This window comes from Sapajus apella, unplaced genomic scaffold, assembly GCF_009761245.1.
Source record: "Sapajus apella isolate SASKATOON/1434 unplaced genomic scaffold, GSC_monkey_1.0 scaffold16, whole genome shotgun sequence".
In the NCBI taxonomy this organism is placed as follows: domain Eukaryota; kingdom Metazoa; phylum Chordata; class Mammalia; order Primates; family Cebidae; genus Sapajus; species Sapajus apella.
In genome coordinates this window covers 2,497,447-2,518,141 of record NW_022436956.1, presented here as the reverse complement: position 1 = coordinate 2,518,141, position 20,695 = coordinate 2,497,447, and the positions used below count along the sequence as shown (strand labels likewise).

Here is a 20,695-nt window from a genome sequence, read left to right as displayed (position 1 = left end):
TTTTTCTATCAAAAGAGCTTATTAAGAATGTTGTTTAATTTTCAAAGTGATTTTACAAAAACGTCTTTAATTCTGCAGAAGTACCAGCACAGTGGTAGGACCTGAACACCACAACAGTCACTTTACTGCAAGAAGAACAGTACCAATGCAACAGAAGCAGCCCCCATGGTCAGCACCACAGTGCCGCAGTCTGCTGCGGCAGCCTTCTCCCCACTTCTGTATCCTCATCTTAAATCTCACTCTTGGCTGAATTTTATCTTAATTGGAGAGAACCTCTTCAAAGATTCACCACTGTTCATCCCCAGCATTAAGTCCAAGCCCCTCGTTATAGATGATATCCTTTATCCACCGTTCTTTGTCCAGCTTCATCCCTCATCATTGCCTCCATAAGCTCTTCCTTCTGCCGACTTTGAACTACTTAAATCTGTGAAACCCCTACCTTTGTTCTCATCTCTGCTGCTTCCCCTGGTGTATCGCTTTCCCCCATCCTACCTTCCCTGGGATAATTACTGTTTGCCCTCAGCTTCAGCTTAAATGGACTCTCATTTTGGAAGCCAGCATTCCGCTCCCTTGTCTGAGATAGGTCTGCATTTTACATGAACTAATAACACCTTTTCAAAGACTGTGTCCATCGCCTTCACAATTACCTCTTTAGTGGTCACCTCAAAGTTATCCTTTTCAGACTCAAATCCCAATGGCTAGAACAGTTCTGATCACAAAGTATGTGTTTAATATATAATTAATAAATGATTAATAAATGACAGTATACACTTCCAAATTCACAGGTTTCTTTGCTCATTCATTCATTCATTCATTCAAAATAGCATTGAATCCTACCATGCAGCAAGCAATATGTACTAGGAACTGGAGAGTGATGAGTTGAACTCATTGCCTGCTGTGTCAGTCAAGGCTCTTCAGAGAAACAGAACTAACAGGAGATTAAAGATAGAGATACAGATGTATTTATTATTTGAAATTGGCTCATATGATTATGGAGGCTGAGAAATTTCATAATCTGCCATGTACAAGCGGGAGCCCCAGGAAAGCCTGTGGTATAGTTCAGTCCAGTGCAAAGGCCTGAGAAGTAGGGGAGCCAATGATGTAAATCCCAGCCCAAGGGCAGAAGCTGATGAAATGAGATGTCCCAGTTCAAGCAGTGAGGCAGAAATGAGAAAACGAGGAGGGGCAAATTCCTTCTTCCTCTGCCTTTTGTTCTATCCAGGTCCTCAACAGATTGGATTGTGCCCACTCATATTAAAAAGGGCATTCTAGTTTATGGAGTCCAGGGTCCACCAATTAAAATGCTAATCTCATCCTGAAACACCTTCACAGACCCACTCAAAAATAATGTTTAATCTGAGCACTCCATGAGCCAGTCACATTGGCATGTAAAACATTAACCGTCATACATAGCCTAATGGAGCTTATTGTAATGGGAATTTGCTATGGGGGACTGTGGAGGATTTAGGATTTCACACTTAAGACTCCAATGAAATAGATGATTCTTGTGCAAGCAGCTCACAAAGGGCAAGGATTCTCATTAGTGTGGATGAAGTGAGTCCTAAACACACTTCCTACAATAATACACAGTTACTCATAAGTGTTCCGAACTCAGTGGAATACAACTCCTTTAGAAAAGAAAAGTTATAGTAAATCATTGTGAAGTCTTTATTGTGAACTTAAAAACCATCTTTCCCCGAAGAGCTCAGTTTCATTTCTTACCTGATTTTTGTGACCCCCATAAAACACTTTGCTATAAAGTTGAAGCCTTTGCTCCATCTGGGCTATTTGAATCATCTTTTTGCTTCTAAATTTGCCAAATTAAATCCGTTTTTCATTCTTTCATGAGTCATCTTTCTAAAACATCTATGGGATTATGCCTTTCTTTTTTGGATGACCTACCAGGATTTCTAAGTCTTGCTATGAGAATAGAAGTCTCCTCATCTTGACCTGCAGGTCCGCTGAGTATTTGCAGAATTCTCTACTGTAATTCAGATGGGGGGACCTCCTGTGAAGTATGTGAGGATGAGAAAGGACTACACAAATATGTAACACATCAGAAAAAAGAATAGATTAAAGATGGGTGGAGTTGTTTCAAAGGCTCTCTTCACTCTCTGAGTTAAGTTCGAAGTCCTTAGCAAAGGAATTTAAGGTCCGTTTGGCCCTGACTCCTCCTGTCTACCTTAGATTATTTCCCCCAAAATATCGTATGTCCTTTCATGTCTCTGGAAGGTTTGCGTGGGTTGAGAAATGATGATGACGGTTAAGAATAGTGAATATAGAGTACTCTTTCAGGTAGGTTAGGTGTGAGGAGAATGAGGGAGCTTATTGTGAGCCCCCATAGGAGGGTCTCCAAAGAAGGACATGGGGTTGAGATCATTTTAAAAATTCTTATTCATTGATTTATTTTCTTCAAAAACTCATTTTTATATGTTGTGACAAAATTTATTAAATCCTGTTAAGGTTGAAGATCTAGAGGAAGAAAGAGATACTGAATGGCATAAACTCTTGAAGGAGAATGCACCAGACACAGATGGAGAAATGTGTCTTGACTGCATAGCAGAGATGTGCAGAAGGAAGACAAGATGGGTACTAGATGCAGAGGAAGGAAGGCAGGAAGAAGCAGCTGGAGGCAGTTCGCTTTTATTGGTCTGATTTTTCTCTGCATAAAATAGGACACGAAGTCAACTGATGGGAGTGTGGAAGTGACAAGGGCAAGTTGAAGTCTTGAGGAAATGGACATGTTTGCAACAGCTGTGCTGGAAAATAAGAGCAATATTGGACTAAGGACTCAGAGGCTTTCTAAGCAGCATGAAAAATCATGTAGGATGATATTGATTCCAACTGGCATGGCATTGTGGTTTAACATGATCATAGACAAGGAGTCTGTCTTAGGTCAGTTTCTGCTTTGAAACAGCTTGGCAAACTGTTTCTGTAAAGGGCCAGATAGTAAATCCTTTAGGCTTTGTGAGCCGTGTGGTCTCTGTTGCAAATACTCAATTTGGCCATTTAAAAATATCTCCTAGGCATTATGTAAGTGAATGTGACTGTGTACCAATAAAACTTTATTTACAGACACTGAAATTTGAATTTCACACGATTTTATGCATTATGAGATATTCTTCTTGTGATTTGTTTTCAACCATTTAAAATGCTTTTTTTTTTTAAGTACAAAAACATTCTTATTTCCTGTGTTATACAAAAACAGGAAGTGGGCATTTAACTCCAGCTGCAGGTAAGATTTCTTGTTTATGGCAGAAAGAGATACCTGACACCTGGGTGTTCAGGGGACAAGGCTGTTACTCATCAGAGATGAAGAAAACTGAGAATCACAGAGTTCAAGAGTTCTGAGTGAGTGAGTGGTCCATTGTGGGCCTGCATTTCCATGACTCAAATACAACACAGACATACACCCTGCTTCTCCTGTTCATTTTAGGATATAGACAGTAACTCTTCTCTCATAGCCATATCCTTCTTTTCCGAAATCAGTTGTACAAGAGGGAGAAGAGCGTAGCTGACAAATAAGCAAGGAGAGCTTCTGTTCTTTATTGACTTCATAAAATGAGGGGTGAGGAGGGAGCTGACAAGAGAATCCAATATTGGAAAGACAGTTCCCCCTCAGAAAAGCATCTCTGTGCACCTGTCCTTTCCCAATAAAGGGAATAAGGCCCTTTTGTTGACGTGTAGCCTCACTGAAGATAGAAGTAAGCAGCAGCAATGCTGGCTCAGATGGTGTTAGATGTGGGTAGCACTTGTAAAGATGATGGATGTTGCCAAATGGTAATTTTCTCTGTGTGGTGGCTATGATTGATCTGTGGCTTGATGTGATGGTTAAGACTTTCATATTCAATCTTAAAGAAAAACTATCATGTCATCATACAGTGGGAGTTTCAGATGACTGGGGTGGGGGTGTTGCTGGGACAGTGCTTTTCTTTTGAAGATGAAACACTACGAAAAAGGAATATTTCTCTAAAACTCAAGTCTACAAACCAGTGAAGGCCAGTATATATAATTTTATTAAAGTAATATTCCAAATAAATTCTCTTTGTATCTCTATTTACCCTGTAATCTTAGGTATAAGACTGAAGGATCTGGGACCACAGATAGTGTTTTCATGGCTTCTTTTTTTGTCTTTGGAAGAAGACTTTTTAAAGGAATGTGTGAAGCAGACAGTTGGCTATGTAGCTGATACTAATGGAAAATAAGGTTTGCTTTTCTGGATATATGGCTATGCTGTCAGAGGTGATCTCATAACAAGGGCAGAGAACATCTCATAGTTCCCTGAAATAGAATAATGAACTTGGCAGGAGACAACTCAGCTTCACCAGGAGGGCTTTGAATTTAAATTTTAGAGGCAAAAGGGAGGGATTAGATAAATTTATATATTTAGACCATAATGAGTGCCGTGTAACCCTCCCCCCCCAAAAAAATGTAATGAAAGAGGAGCCTAGGAATTATCAGGAGAAAATACTGATGGCTACAGCAGTCTATATATCAATGTAAGGAGTATTTGTACTATACAAAATGAAGTTTAACCTTTAAAGAAATAAAATAATTTAAGTATCACCAAAACTTTATGAAATCATGACCACAATATGGCATTGTACACAGGAGAAACTCATTCTAAGTTGACATCTGATAGAAGAGAAGGTAGACAGCTGCAGATTGTGTTTAGGAAGTATTAACCTGGATAGAATCCCACAGAAGTGAGAACAGACACTTGATGATAGAGCCTGGCAATCCGGGCCTATGCTGTGAACCAGCAAAAGAAGTGCCAGGGTCCAACTATTCACAGGTGAAACCACTGCGGAATTACCGAGCTTGGAAGTAGAGAAGACCCTTGATTCATTTCCTGGATTTCAATTTTCTATCAAAATTCTCCATCCTTACATCTACTTTACTAATTTTTTTATTCTATTTTCTTCTATTTTATCTTTTCTTCAGTTTGGAATAAATAATTGTATACATCCATTTGACTGGGCTCAGCTATTTGATCAAACATTTTTTTGTGTTTCTGTGAGGGTGTTTTCTGGATGAGATTTACATTTAATCAGTGGGCTTTGAGCAAAGTTGACTGCCCTCTGTAACATGGGTGGGCTTCGTCTAATCAGTGGAAGACATGAATGAAACAAAAGACTCACCATCCAGAGTAAGAGGGCATACTGTCAGCACACGACCTTTGCACTTGAACTGCAGCATCAGCTTTTTCCATGTCGCCAGCCTGCCTGGCCACCCTGCAGACTGGGACTTGCCCGTTTCCCTAGACATGTGAGCCAATTCCCTAAAACCTCTCTCTCTCTTTCTCTTTGTCTCTGTCTCAGATAGATAGATAGATACATACATACATACATACATATGAATGCATATATATAATATATATGAAATTATGTATAAAATTATATTGCTTCTGTTTTCTTGGGAACCTTACTAATACATGTGTTAATTATAGTTATTTCAAAGTCCTCGCCTGCCAAACCCAATATAGGAACCATATATGGGTCTGCTTCTTTTATTTTGTGTGCTGTGTATGGATTATCAGTCATATTTCTCTGCCTTTTCACACATCTAGTATTTTTAAGGCCAGGAATTTTGTGCATACCAGAAAGAATAGGAGAGATCTCTAGAGAAAAATAATATCTGTCGCTTTATGATTCCTTTATATGCAGTGTCTGGAATGTACTACAAGGTCACTAGAGGCAAGGAAATATGACTGATAATTGAACGGGGAAAAGATATTGAAGCAGACCATAATATGATACCTATATTGGAGTTTGCAGACAAAGCATTTAAATGACTATGATTACTTTGGTAAAAAAAAAAAAGAAAGAGAGAGAGAGAGAAAATGGATGAAATAGATGTATGAATGAAGAATTTTAACAGAGTATTTGAAATTATTTAAAAAGAATTGCATAGAAATTCCAGAATTAAAAGACACAATATCCAAAGTCATTAACCCAATAAATAAATTTAATAGCAGTTGGACACAGAATTATCAACCTGGAAGATAGGCCAATAGATCATAATCAAATTTAAAAACTGGGAGGAACTAATATTTTAATGCTATTCAACATGCCGCCAGTACAAATACTTGTGCAGGATTCTCCCATTTTTGTTATGACACAATATATTTAGGCATATGAGATCAATGTTTATTTCTCAGTTGTAGGATGAGTGGGTTTTGCTTTTCTTCTCTTAATTATTACACTTCCCTCAAGAAATATAATAAGGGACATCATCAGTAAGTTATTTTAAGTGTACTTTTCTCCAAATAACCAACCAAACAGCTCACTAAAGAGTGCATGTTTGTAAGTTGAGACTGCTGTGCTGTTTGTGATGCTCAGGAGCCAGAATGTGGCAGGGCTTCCTTTGCTGATGTGCCTTTACCCCAGGGTCCCGGGGCTGGAGGCTCTAAATGCTTCTATCCCTCCTCTCCATCCAGTGCCTTTCCTGTCTGCATCTTTGCTTTGGAAACGTCAGAGGGTCCTACATATAGCCTTAACATGGCAAAAACTGAATGAATGAATGAATGAAACAAGAGAGGAAGGAAAGGAAATGGAGTAAGGGATTTGAATCTCTTTCCTACCATCTTGGGTTCTTAGGGGCCCATAATAGGCAGGGCCATTAACCTCTAGTTAATGAGGGTCCAGCTTTCACATGCAAGTCCTGATAATTCTATTACTATAAGCTCTTACTACCTACCTTCTCATTCTGTCAACCACAAAAGTAGGAAAAAAGCAACAGCATTTCTTATTCCACATGTAGGTAGTTGAGGTTAGATTTAATGAGGCTGCCCAGTGTCTGAGCAGGCCAGTGATAAGTGTATTACAAACAGCTAGACAGATATTCGATCTAGTTCCAGCTTCAAGAAAACCAATGACTTATATACTTATGTATGTGTTTATATTCATATATATATATATGTTGTGTGTGTGTGTGTGTGTGTGTGTGTGTGTGTGTGTGTGTGTCTTTGTGTGTGTGCGTACTCTGTTTTTGAAAAACGTACTGTCAAATGCTACAAGCCCCTTGGCCTTACCCTCATTCAGGGAGAAGATGTGTGCCATTGGAAATCAGGGAGTTTGATGGGATGTGGTGGTGGGAGGAGACACAAAGACAGAGTTTCCAGAAATGGCCAAATTCACTGCACACGTCTTAATAGTTGAAGCTGTATCTCAGGCAGTTTGGTGATAAAAGGAAACACCAGTAACAGAACAATTAAAGCTTCCCCAAAACTATAATCTAAGATATTTTTTAACCTGTTTTTGCCTTTCCAGGACATACAGTCTGTAGCTTGTACTTTTTCCTCCCACCTCCTCCCCCAACACTTGCCCCTCTGATGGGGACCCTGTTATAGATACACAGCATGTATGTTTAACCCAGATATTGTAGAGTCTCCCTCCATCATACAGCATCAGGCATCAAACAAAAAGACTACTCTTTTTCAGTGGATCTAACTATAAATCACTTGAGTGTACTATAGACAATGAATCCTTGGGTAATGGAACCATAAGAAAAGCCTTCCCTGGTTGGAGGAGTGAGGTCAAGAGGCTAGGCCTGCTCTTTTGCCCACTGTAGCATGCAAATGTACGTGTCATAAGTAAGAGCTTCACATGCATCTACAGTGGTATCTGGACTGTTAGCCTGACACTGGCAGAATGAAGCTGAGATTCTCCTGCTAGCTGAGACAGCATCAAGGCTAGGGAATGTTCCTGGAGTCCTTCCTCTCTCATCTCTAGTAAGAATATCCATACATTCCCCAGGCACAAGGCAAGGCAGAGAACAGGCTCCTTGGGACCAGCCACAGCTCTCCCTGGATGTCAGCCCCATCTGTGCCTTTCCCAGCTGCCTCTGGAAGGAGGGCAGGAGACCAGAGCCACCTATTCTGAAAGACAATCAGCTCCATGTGCCAAGCAAAGCAAGAACTTTGGGCAGCTACAGGGAGGAGAAACAGCCCATTTAATGTGCTCTGATTCCCTCCTGGAAAGACTGGAAAATTATCCGCCTGCCTCAAATATCTTCATTAAAAATGCATTTAAGCTGTGAAGCTCTACGAAGGAGAGACCTGTAATACATGAAAGATTAGCCCCAGATTGCTGATTGGACTATTTTACATCATTATGGTAATTAAGCTAGCAAGGCTGTTGTGCTGACTTCAACACTTTCTTCCATTTGCCTTTGTTTCCAATTCAAGGTATTTTCCCCCCTCTTTCCATCTTCAGCCTTCTTCCTTTCCTCCCTTCCTCCCGTTCTCGCCCCTCCCCACCAACCATCTCCTGGGAGCCTTGGCGGGTCCTGCCTCATGCATATGCATTGCACTCGGTTGGATTCAATCTCCCATGGCTTCTCTGCCAGCCTTGTCTTGACTCCTCAGAGTAAAGGGAAGAAATTAATGGTAATTACAAGGTGTGAGTGGATATTACAGTTCTCTATCTGATTGCCAGTGAAACCAAATAAAAATGGAACATAATCAGCCAATTATTAAAACACAGAATAAACAAAAGGAGATTTGTCTCTTACTTGCCTTCCCTTGCTTACTTTTTATCCTCAGACCAGCAAGCCTGGCTCAGGGCAGTGACTGGGGACACCCCTGATAAACTCCCTGGAACTCCACTAGAGCTAACACTACACAGCTGGTGTGCAGGGCCACCTTCCAATGTGGAAGATGGAAAGAGCCTGTTCAAAGCCCCTCCATGATTGGATAGACCCTCCCCGCTCTCTCTCGCCTGCCCCCACCGCCACTTGCCAGAGTCATCGGTACTCCCAAGTGTCCCCACAAAAAGAAGTGGTTCCATATTTCTTTCTACCATTTGTAAATGCATGAATAACTTCTAGAAATAGATGCAAAACTCTGCACTCAGTGACATTCCCCTGAGAAACCAGGAGTCTCTGAGGCGGTGAATGGATTACAAGGAGAAATATAAGAGAAAGTCTTTTCATCTGTGACAGCTGACAGGAGAGGAAAGAGAGAGAGAGAGAGAGAGAGAGTGTGTGTGTGTGTGTGTGTGTGTGTGCACCATCACATACCAAAGCAGTTTTGGCCCAGGGGATGGTCCAGTTAGCTTTCTTCCCTTCCCTGGTGACCCAAGGAAACTGTATCAGAACACTGATGACAGAGGGAAACAGACAAAAACCAAAAATAAGTTCTTCCCTTTCCTTAACATTACTTGTGATATGTGCTGAGATTTTTAATTATCTAAAAGTACTGTATGCATATGTTCACACCCACAGCTCAGTTGTAACCTGAGGAGCAGCTCAGCATGGAGGTGTAAGGTCATCGTCTTTGTCGTTAAGTAGACTTGTTCCTGCCCTTCCTGACTAATTTACTAGCTGTGGGGCCTTAGGAAGCTTACTTCCTCCAAGTCTCAATTGCCTCATTTGTAAATGAAGACTATAATCATATCCACCTCATGTATTTGTAAGGATAAAATGAAATAATGCATGCAAAGTGCACTTTATGAATATTCATTGTTATTACACAACAATATATGTAAGTGGTAAGTCAGGCTTTAATCTTTGAATACATTTCTTCATAGATTATATTGCATGCCATGATCTCGAAAAAATACCTTACCTAACTTTTGGGACTTCGGTGGGTGCCCGACTTTGCCTGGCCACCCTGCTATAATTTCCTAGTATGTTTGCTCATTTTCTTCCCGTCTCTATTCCATTGTTTAACTCCTAGACTCCTCAAATCTTCACACCTCCACACATCTTACCATCTCTTCCTTCCCAATAGAACCTCATTTCATAAGCTCTTGAGAACACAGAAGCCTCCTCATGGGGAACAACCTCTTCTTCCCACAGACATATTTAGAAAACTATCAGCACCTGTCCTCATACCCCTTCCTCCCACTTGCTAAAAAAAGATGATGTCTCTCTACCACTCTAGGCGGCTGTAGCACCTTTTCCTGCACCCTAGATTCCAACCCTTTTTCCTGCCTGCTACGGACTTCACTGCTGTGGCCATTGCCTCTCTCCCCAGCATCATCAATATATGCTTCTCTGTGGAACCACCCCTATCGGCATCCAAATATCATCTAGGGTGCCTAACTTATAAAGAAAACAAACAAAAGCACTCCCTTTAACTCATTGCTTTCTCCATTTATCATCTCATGTTTTTTGTTCTGTTTCACGGCAAAACATCACAAAATAATTTTATAGACACTTATGTCTCCACTTACTCTCAATTCATCTCCTCTTGAGCACACCCATCAACCTTTCATTGCTGCCTCTCCACTGAAATGGCTCTGCAGGGTCACCGACTCCCCCTCTGTGGTTTAACCTGTGCATTGTGGGACACAATCACAGCATTCACGCCGATGGACATGCCGTCTTCTAGAAAAGCAGCCTGTATGTCTTGTGACGTGCACTCCCTTGTTCTGCCTGCTGCCTCACGGACTGCTCCTGCTCTATCCTATGCTGACCTGTCCCCTCCTACTGGACACCTATCTAATTGCTGGAGTGCAGGAGGGTTAAATCCTGAAACTCTTTCCTACCTACGTCTCTCTTTCATTGAACTTTCTCTCCCTCATTGATGCTGCAGCCTTTCCAGTTTAAATCTCAGACCTGAATCTTACTGGATCGCCTCATTTTAGCTTATTTTATCTAAAAATCTTGCTTTCTGAGCCATCACTCATGCCTCTTCAAAAGTACTAGCCCTCATTCTCTGGCTTTCATTCTCTTACTGAACGCAACTGCCATTCATTTAAGCCATTCCAGACAAAAGCTTAATCATCACCCTTGATTTCTCTCTTTCCTTTTTTCTTCACATCCAATTCATTAGTCGTCTCTGCTCATTGCAGCTCCAGTGTGCATCTAGAATCTGTCTGCTTCCCTTTGTCCTCTCTGCTACCCTTCCTAAGCCAAGTCAGCCTCAGTTCTAACTTGGATGCTGTAATGATACAGCTAGTCACACTGTGTTCATCCTCAGCTTTTATAGTCTCATTTTTTGTTCTGTTTCACAGCAAAACATCACAAAAGAGTTTATATACACTTTGTCTCCACTTACTCTCAATTCATCTTCTCTTGAGCAGACCCATCATCCCTTCATCTCAGCTTCTCCACTGAAATGGCTCCACAAGGTCACCAACTCCCCAGCTATTGTTTAACCTGTGTGTTCATACATTCCCCACCCAGCTGAGGTCTTTCTATTCCAAAAATAAGAGTATTCACCTTCAAAAAAAAGCCTTCTAATGGCTGTAAACTTCAATTAGAACAACAAAAATGTCAACCACCTTTCTGTGATTGTCATTCCTCCTCTGTGACCCCATCTCACGCCACTTCCTCCTGCTGCCTGTGCTCTTACCACAAGATTTCAGTTTTTCCACCTGTCTAAAGGCCTTGTATGCTCCCTACTCTGTGTCTAGAAGGCCCCTCGGGTAGGCCTTTGCATGGGAAGATGCCTCCTGTCTTTAAAGTCTCAGAGCAGAGAGGGCTTCTCTGATATACAAGCAAAAAGGGCACTCCATCCTGCCTGCTTCAGTCTCTACCATGTTGTTATTCAAACCCTTTCATGATGTCGTGATATCTTTTATATTATTTACATACCTGCTTATTATCTGTCTTCCTTTGTTAGATCGTGAACCTCATGGCAGTAGTCACCTGCCTTTTCTGTCCATCTCCAAATTTTCATCAATTTGAAAAGTACCTGGCATGTAGCCTAATTTAATGCACATTTGTTTATCACATGGATGAATACGTTACTTAGAGTCTAACTTCCTAAGCATACACGAGCCTCTAAATACCTCGCAACTTAAGGGCATCCACAGCGCAAACTGAAAACTCTCAACTATGCCTGCCCTGATATTTGAGATCACCTCACTCCTTCCATTAAATCTCTGCTTGACCAGGACAGACCTAGTTTTGAATCTCACCTCCTCCATTTGATAGAGTGACACTGAACACATTTTAAAACCCATTTATGCCTCCATTTTCTCAAGAATAAAATGAGATAATAATATACTTTGGAAAATTATTATGAAGGTTAATGGGATAAAGTTTGTAAAGTAACCAGGCCTGGCACATATAAGACGTTCAATAAACAGCTTTTCTTCTTTCCTCAATATAAAGGATTTCAGTTTGCCACTTAAAAGAGGGGTTGAAAATACAACTCTAATTAAACAAATTTACACCCATGTGCGGATGACTCTTAGCCCTTTAGCATTCCCAGGGGAAGCTTATTAACCTAAATGCATTATTAATTGGTAGAGTGTCTGTTAGTTTAATAAAGTGAAGGGAAAAATTCTTGTAGAGAAGTGAATACACCTTTGGTCTGGGAGTCCCAGAAACAAAACTAAGGAATATGTGGTGGCCGGATGCGGTCACGCCCAGTCAATGACTCTTGCTTTTCCTGGTGTTGTTTGTCTTTTTCTCTTTGACCATATGCGAACCTGCTGCCTCCCTAGCCACTCAGGGTTTTATATGGTTTTCCAGGCTCTTTCAGAATAATAGTTTCCACAAGTATTCAAGGCACCAAGACTTGGCTACTGTTTGCATGTAGCAGTTCCATGGAATGTACGCCCTGTTCTTCTCTGTGAGAAGCTTGGGTAGTTATGGGTTCCGCACAGATAATTATGTGCACACTAGCCTTTCCTGTGTACTTGTACACCCTTAAGTATGCATGCTCGTCTGTCACACAGTTAGCCACTCATCAGAAATTCCAATACAAAACAAGCTCCTGTTGGCTTGAAAACTATGAAAAATGCATTTGAAAGAGCAAGTTTTTGATGGCAATTGTCATTAACAACGTTATTTCCAAATACATTTCACAGTGCATTTCATGCCAGGAAGCATTTCTTATCTTCTGAACTTTCAGTCTGCCAGTCTGAGTGGGATGGTGACAGTTTCCTTTGAATATAAGTAGTGAAAGAACCCCCGGTGAATGGCAACAGTAAAGAGAAGATGCAAAGGGGTGGACGTAAAAAAAAATGTGAAAGGCATCTCTGTTTGCCCTTCAGACACTCCAACAGCCATGTGGCCTGTCTCAAGATTATTCCATAGAACAGAAAAGCCTACTTTATGTAACATGGCCACTGCACTTCCAAAACTGCCTCAAGATTTTTTAGTTATCAGTGATCCACGTGTCTGATTAAAAGATAATTCTCTAAATTTATTCTATACTGCTTTATTACCACAAAATTTCTTATGTAGTCCTGCTTGATTTCTCTGAGTTTTGGCAACAGATAAGAAGGTATGTAACCATGAGGAAGGCGGTATTTGTTATTACTGTTGATCTAAGAAGCTATAGGATGGAAAAGGGACACATTTGTATAAATATACAAAAAGAGGACTTATCTGAATATTTTTAGTGTCCGTAAGTGGTCTTTACCAGGATCCAGGAAATACAGGGTAGAAAAAGGAAGATAAAGGGGAGACAGAGGAATAGAACAGCAAGTCTCCAAGTATCTACCGTATCGACATCAGATCCTTCTTAGCTCTTTGTAACTTAATTTGAGATCAAAAGTTCTCTTGTTCCATGTTTCTTTTTAAGAGCAGAAAATTCCCCTTTTAAGGGTCTATCAACTATCGAGATAATGAGAAGACAAGGCATAGACTGGGAGAAAACATCTGCAAAAGATAGATCTGATAAAAGATTGCATTCCACCCGCCTCTGCCTCCCTAAGAGCGGGTGGAATGCAATCTTTTATCAGATCTATCTTTTGCAGATGTTTTCTCCCTGGGCAATATAGCGAGACCCCATTCTCCACAAAAAGGAAAAAAAAAAAAAGACAAAAAAAAAAAAAAAAAAAAGATTGCATTCCAAAATACACAAAGTACTCTTAAAACTCAACAATAAAAAACAATTGACCTGGCCGGGCGCGGTGGCTCAAGCCTGTAATCCCAGTATTTTGGGAGGCTGAGGCGAGTGGATCACGAGGTCAAGAGATCGAGACCATCCTGGTCAACATGGTGAAACCCTGTCTCTACTAAAAATACAAAAAATTAGCTGGGCATGGCGGCGGGCACCTGTAGTCCCAGCTACTCAGGAGGCTGAGGCAGGAGAATTGCTTGAACCCAGGAGGCACAGGTTGTGGTGAGCCGAGATCGCACCATTGCACTCCAGCCTGGGTAACAAGAGCGAAATCCGTCTCAAAAAAAAAAAAATTGACCCAATTTTAAAGGGGAGCAAAAGATCAGGTACCTCACCAAATGTGATACATAGATATCAAATAAGCATATGAAGAATGTTCAACATCATACCTCATAAGAATTGCAAATTAAAACAATGAAATATCACTACACATCTACTAGAATGGCTAAAATTCAAAGAATTAACAACACCAAATTTTGGTAAAGATATGGGACAGTAGTAACTCATGTTCATTGCTGGTGGGAATGCAAAATGGCAAGGCCATTTTGGGAAACAATTTGGCAGTCTTTTACAAAACTTAACATACTCTTACTGTATAATCCAGTAATCATACTCCTTGGTATTTACCCCAATGAGCTGATAAAGCATGTCTGCACAAAAGCCTGTGCACCAATGTTTCAGAGCAGCTTTATTTATAATTGTCCAAACTTGGAAACAAGATGTCCTTCAGTAGGTAAACAGGTAAATAAGTTGTGATACATCCAGGCAATTGAGTATTATTCAGTGCTAACGAGATAAGTTAGCAAACACAAAAAAGACATGAAGAAAAAGTAAATGCATACTGATAAGTGGAAAAAGACCCTGTGAAAATGACAATTATATACTATATAGTCCCAGCTGTATGACATTCCGGAAAAGGCAGACTTATGAAGACAGTAAAATGATTTGTGGAGCTGGGGTAGGGGCAGGAAGGGATGAACATGTAGAGCACAAAGGACATTTTAGGGCCATAAAACCACTCCGTATAATACTACAACAACAGATACATGTCATCACATATTTGCCAAAACGCACTGAGTGCACAGCACCAAGAGTGAACCCTAATGTAAACTATGGACTTTTAGTTGCTAATGATGTGTCAGTGCTGGTTTATTGACTGTAACAAATGAACCATACTGATGCAGAATGTTAATGGAGGGAGAGACTGGGTGTGGGGAAGGAGGCTATAAGAACTCTATTTTCTGTTTAACCTTGCTAAAACATCTCTTAAAAAAAGGCCTATTTATTTTAAAACAATACTCCATGAACCAGAAAACAAAATTATCCTATTGTTCACCAGTAGAAAATAAAGTAGAATTTTTTTTATTGTTTAACATTTCTTTCCTCGTGTCATATGCAAAGGATAAACTTTTGGGTGTCAGATGTTGGCTAGAAAAATTCTTTCTTGCCCCAAAGAAAGCCAGCACTGATACTGAAGCCGTCTAGAAGATCTACATGTTATTGAGAAATGACAGAATGCTGAGTGAATTTCCCAACAAGTGCCTAAGTATGCAGGCAGAACTGGGCAGAGAACATGATTTCACTGGGCAGCCGTGGGCTGGACACTGTGGCAGATGTTGAAGAGAGTAGGTGCCTCGTTTTCCCCACACAGCAGCCTTGTGAAGACCACTCTCTTTCCAAAGGTAAGGACGAGGAGGAATAGAAAGTTTAAATAACTTTCCCAACATGGCAAGAAATTAGGAGAACTGACATTCAACATAAAGATTACTCTAACTCATGCATTACTCAGAACTCGCCTGCTTTCATCAGAAAGTTTGAGTCAGGATATTATTTATTCTAATATTAGAGGAATCCAAGCTATACTTGTTTATGCTAGCCCAAATATAATCTGGTATCTCTGGGGGGGCAAAATTAACACAAAATGCTGATCATATTGTGCTAACTCAAGTGGAATCTGGATTTAAAAATAATAGCAGCTAGGTTATACTGGGTGCTTATCATATGCTAAGTGCCTCAAAGGAATTAACTCCTTTAATCCACATTGCAACCCTCTGAGAGAGAGACCATTATTTCTATCTGACAAGTGAGGAAACAGAGCTTGAATGAATGAGCGAATATTACTGAATGAGTCAATTAATGAAGACGGAAAAGCAGGCTAGGACCGGTACCGAGCACAAGACTGAAAACATACATACAGAAGAGCTACCCTGTGCAGACAGTGTTTGAGCAAGGCCTCTGACCCCCCTATTGACTCATCTCCTGAGGAAAAGCAAAAAGGTCAGAGACCTGTGGGCAAAAGATCATGCTCCTAAATGTCCTGTCGTCCAGGGTTGGCCCACATTAACAGGCTCACATCTCAGCTCTGATGATAGCCTTCATTTCTGCCTGCCTGTACTGAGCACATTGATAGAATTCAATAGAATCCTTTTTGGTTTTGGAGATTTGTTTTGGTTTTCTGGCTATAGCAAACCTGTCAGGTAAAAACCTTCCCATTTTAGAATTAAAGTTCACAGCCTCTATTTTTCTCATGTCTTTCTCATAAATGGTTTGGATCCCCTCATTTGGGGTCCACGTCTGTCTATACTTGTTATGGTGTATGAATACCATATCTTTAATATTATGTCTACTTGTTAATATTAATTGTGTATTGGTAACCCAGATTTCAGTCCAGGAATTATAGGCAAAGGGGAAAAAAATGCTACATTAACATTTACTATAGCACAATGAATCCGGACATGTCAGGGTGTATGGAACCTCTGGTTTGCAATAACAGAATAGAATCTTTATGGGATTACTCTTTTCCCCCAATCTGTGTTATTTTCATGTGCATATGTTGCATTTGTATCGGTTCATGCACTGCTCCTTTACATTCAACAATTTAGCCTGTATCATGTTTTTTAATCACTTGCCCATAAGGTTACTGCACATCTGGTGTTTCTTCCAATTATTATAGAGATCAAACTTAAACTATGCCAACTTCTCTGAGCTTTTAGATTTCCCCATATGTTAAGTATGTGATTCATGATTTCATCTCAACATACACATAAAATGGTGTTGGACTCTATCCTCTAGCTAAATGGAATCACCCTGCCTTGACATGTAAGGTTAGGGCAATACCAGTTGCCTTGATTTGATTAACCTGCTCACAGCATGTGCCCCTCCCTGCACCAGGACATTCTACCCTGCAGTGTTGGTTCACCAGGATGCCTTCTGCAGCTCTCACTTATCATCAACCCCTTTATATTTGCTCTTTCCTCCACAAATATCAGAATCTAAAATCATAATGCCCAATTACAGACAACACCAGGAGGTGCTGGCTCATGGATGGAACCCAGAGAGATTTCTAAAGAGATTCATTTGCAGAACATAACCAGGAGAAGCAGAGGTTTAGGAGGGGTTGCCTTCCTCTAATGAATTCTGCCTCTCTATCTTTTCTCTTAAATTGTACATGTGTCATATCTTTCTAAGGACAAGAAACCTACATGAGTGCTTTCTTCAAAGTGAAAAATGGAAATATGTTTTAATATAAAACTACAAGGGAATGCATCTCTTTTCACCCAGCAGTCTTGATATTCAGCAATATTGACGAAAGAAAGTGCAGAAGAAGCATAACTAAATTCAATAGTTTTGATGCAATAGGATATATTTAGAATATGTCTGAGTGAGGCAAGGTCTCTTTAAGTTCAGAATCAAATTTCTCCCACCTGCATTTTTTTTTTCTTATAACAGTCATACACTCAGATAATGAAGGCTTAATTTTGCTCACTGACTCGTATATCCCAGTATCATAAACCTGTCTCAGTACACGTACATGAAAGCAATTGGGCAAATCACAGCAATTACACTTGGCATTAAAAAAAAAAAAGATCCACATGAAATACAAGAGGAAATTTCAGAAGCATAAGGTTAATACAACTCACTATCACCCAATGAACAGAGGTCCAAACTCCAAACAACAAATTGGTGCTTGAACGCTCATTTAACAGACAATGAAAGGCAGTGATTCAACCCTTAGAAGAAACCAGGTAAAATGATTTTCAGTCAAAGGGGAATAATCTACATTCCTAAGCCCACAGGTGATGGGGCACCCCCCACCATAGCTCGATCACAGGCGATGAGAACTGCTATTTTCAGCCACATTAATGCAGCTGTGTCAGTTTGTAGGTGAATCAGTCTTGCTTCATCAGACGCATCAACATCCAGAATCCACACTGCCATTTTCCCTCTACTTAGACATATTTTCTTAATTGCCATCTTTAAATAGACTTGCTTCCTCCTGCCTCTCCAAACCCATCCATCATAACTGGTAATAGGGCCAGGAATGACCATTGGAGTCATTTTCTCTTGGCCCTCTCTCCTGACCCCCTCTCCCCCATTCAGCGGCCCCCACACAACTGTTCCCTCTTTTCTTCCCTCCCTTCAAGTTTTAAACACTTCAAAGTTGGGCTGTCAAATCTGTATAAGCACAGAAAGCCCTGTATAAACCTAGTGGCAATAGAGATCTTTATTGTCATTTGAGGAGTTTTCTTTTTGTCCTGTCTTACAAAAATATAGTCATTAAACAGCAATCACTTTGTCTTTCCAAGTGCACCTCCTCTCTGCCCTCTTCATTTTCCATCTTTTGCTGTGTCTGGAGCTCCAGCAACCTCTTACCTTCCCACCAAGGAGAAGCAGGCATGCCTCAAATCCATCCCACAGTGCTTACCTCTCTTTTGGGACATTTGCTGCATGACAGCTCTGGTTCCAAGAATGACTGCGGGTCTAGTGGTCCTGTTGAGCCACAGCCTTCTACTTGCAAGGCGTTCAGCACTAAAGGAATCCCTAGTCACATGCAGAAGTCTACAACTTGCAGCATCATCAAAAGGCAATTAAGCATCTAACTGCATGTTCATCCCCAACCTCTTTTTTTTTTTTTTGCTTTTGATGAAAAAAAAAAAAATGATACGTAAAACTTACAGAATGAATGGTCCAAAGTAAAGGAAGAGAAGATTAAACCAACATTCTTTAAAGCTCGAAGCCTAAGACTCAAATCCTCACGAAGGAGACCTAGCCTGGGTTAAACTTCAGTATGGGATCTTTCTCTGACTTCTTCATTCCAATCAAAGAATAGGTATCTTCCATTTATGGATAATTATTCTGCTTATCTGGTCCATGAACAGACTTCTGAAATGATGTGCAACTTACAGGCACACACATACATCTCAATAGCATTATTCCGATTTTCCGAAAAGTCAATGTTTTTTTTTAAACAAAAGCTCAAATAAACAAAAACCCAAAAAACCGATTCATACATATTCCTAATCATGTATGCTTTTAACAATTTGCAGTAAGCAAGACTTTTCAAATACAGTCATGTGTCACTTACTGGCTGGAATACATTAGATTTCATCTTTTTGTGAACAGCACAGAGTGTACATACACAGGCTAGATGGCACAGCCTAATACACAGCTAGGCTATATGGGGGAGCCTGTCACTCCTAGGCTGCAAGCCTGGATGGCATGCCACTATACTGAATACTATAGGCAACTGTAACACAGTGGTAAGTATTTGTGCATCTTAGCTTATCTAAATACAGAAAAATTACAGTAAAAATATGATAATTTTAAAAAAGTGATACATCAGTATAGAACACCTAACATGAATGGAGCTTGCGGGACTGGAAGCCGCTCTGGCTAAGCAGGGAGTGAGTGGTGGGCAGACATTACTGTTCAGTACGGTGGACTTTATAACCACTCTAGACTTAGGCTACCCTGCATTTATTGTTTTTAGTTTTCTTTCTTCAATAATCAACTAATCTTAGCTTTCTGTAACTTTTAAAATATAGAGAGTTTAATTTTTCTACTCTTTTGTAATAACACAGCTAGAAATACAAATTTGTACATTATAGCTGTACAAATATTTTCTTTCTTTATATCCTTATTCTGTAAACTTTATATTTTCTTTGTTTTCACTTTTTAAACTGTTTTCTTAAAACCTGAGACACATACACACACATGAGCTGAGGCCTGCACAGGAACAGAAAGATAGCTACAACTGTCCTTCACCTCCACCTCTCATCCCACTGCAAGAGCTTCAGGGGCGATAACACGTATGGAGCTGTCATCTCCTGTGCTAACAATGCCTTCTTCCAGATACCTGCTGAAGGCCCTGCCTGAGGCTGTTTTACAATTAACTTCCTTTTAGTAAGCAGAAGGGGTACTTTCAAAAATAAAGATAAAAGGTATGGTGATGTAAATATATAAACCAGTAACAATCATTTATCATCATGATAAGGCTTAATGGGCCTTACATAATTGTCTGTGCTCTAACTTGGTAAGACTGGCAGCACTGCAGGTTTGTTTACATCAGCATCACTAAAAAAACGTGAGCGGTGTGTTGTATTACAACATTACAATAGCTATGATGTCACTAGTCCATGGGAATTTTTCAGCTCCATTAAAGTCTTACGGGACCACCATTGTATATATGCACTCCATCATTGACTCAAACCTCGTTACGCAGCACTGCAGCACTGTATTTAAAGGTAAGGTAATCCAGTAGGAGCATTTAGGATGGAACTACAGTTGGGGGAAGAAGAGTCTAATTAGAAAGAGAAATGAAGCATGCGACAGCAAAAACACCTGCTCATTCTGGCACAAAAAGTATCATAGTTTAGAACAAAAAAGAGTTGGTAACTCTTGACCTACTGGTGCCCTTCCTATAGACAATTTTTTGAGTAAAGATTATGAGATTTCGTGAATTGTCATTTTACTTTTCTTGATCATTAAATTTTGGCTCATAGCTCCTTTTCTGAGAAACTGGCTGATGTTTGATTATAACCCATTTAAAAAACAATGGACCTTCTTTGTAAATAAGCAAAGGAAGAGAAGAGCATATTGAAAGAGGAG

General features: G+C 40.2%; 1 protein-coding gene and 1 long non-coding RNA gene across 15 annotated transcripts in view; both read right to left on the bottom strand.

The window, feature by feature from the left end:
- OPCML (opioid binding protein/cell adhesion molecule like) overlaps positions 1-20,695 on the bottom strand; it is a 1,152,901-nt gene that overhangs the window by 423,789 nt on the left and 708,417 nt on the right. The window lies entirely within an intron of this gene.
- LOC116555928 lies at positions 259-5,324 on the bottom strand. The gene is made up of 2 exons (XR_004270750.1): positions 4,803-5,324; positions 259-4,747 (listed from the first exon to the last, which is right to left on the bottom strand). It is a non-coding gene; the product is annotated as an uncharacterized LOC116555928 (long non-coding RNA).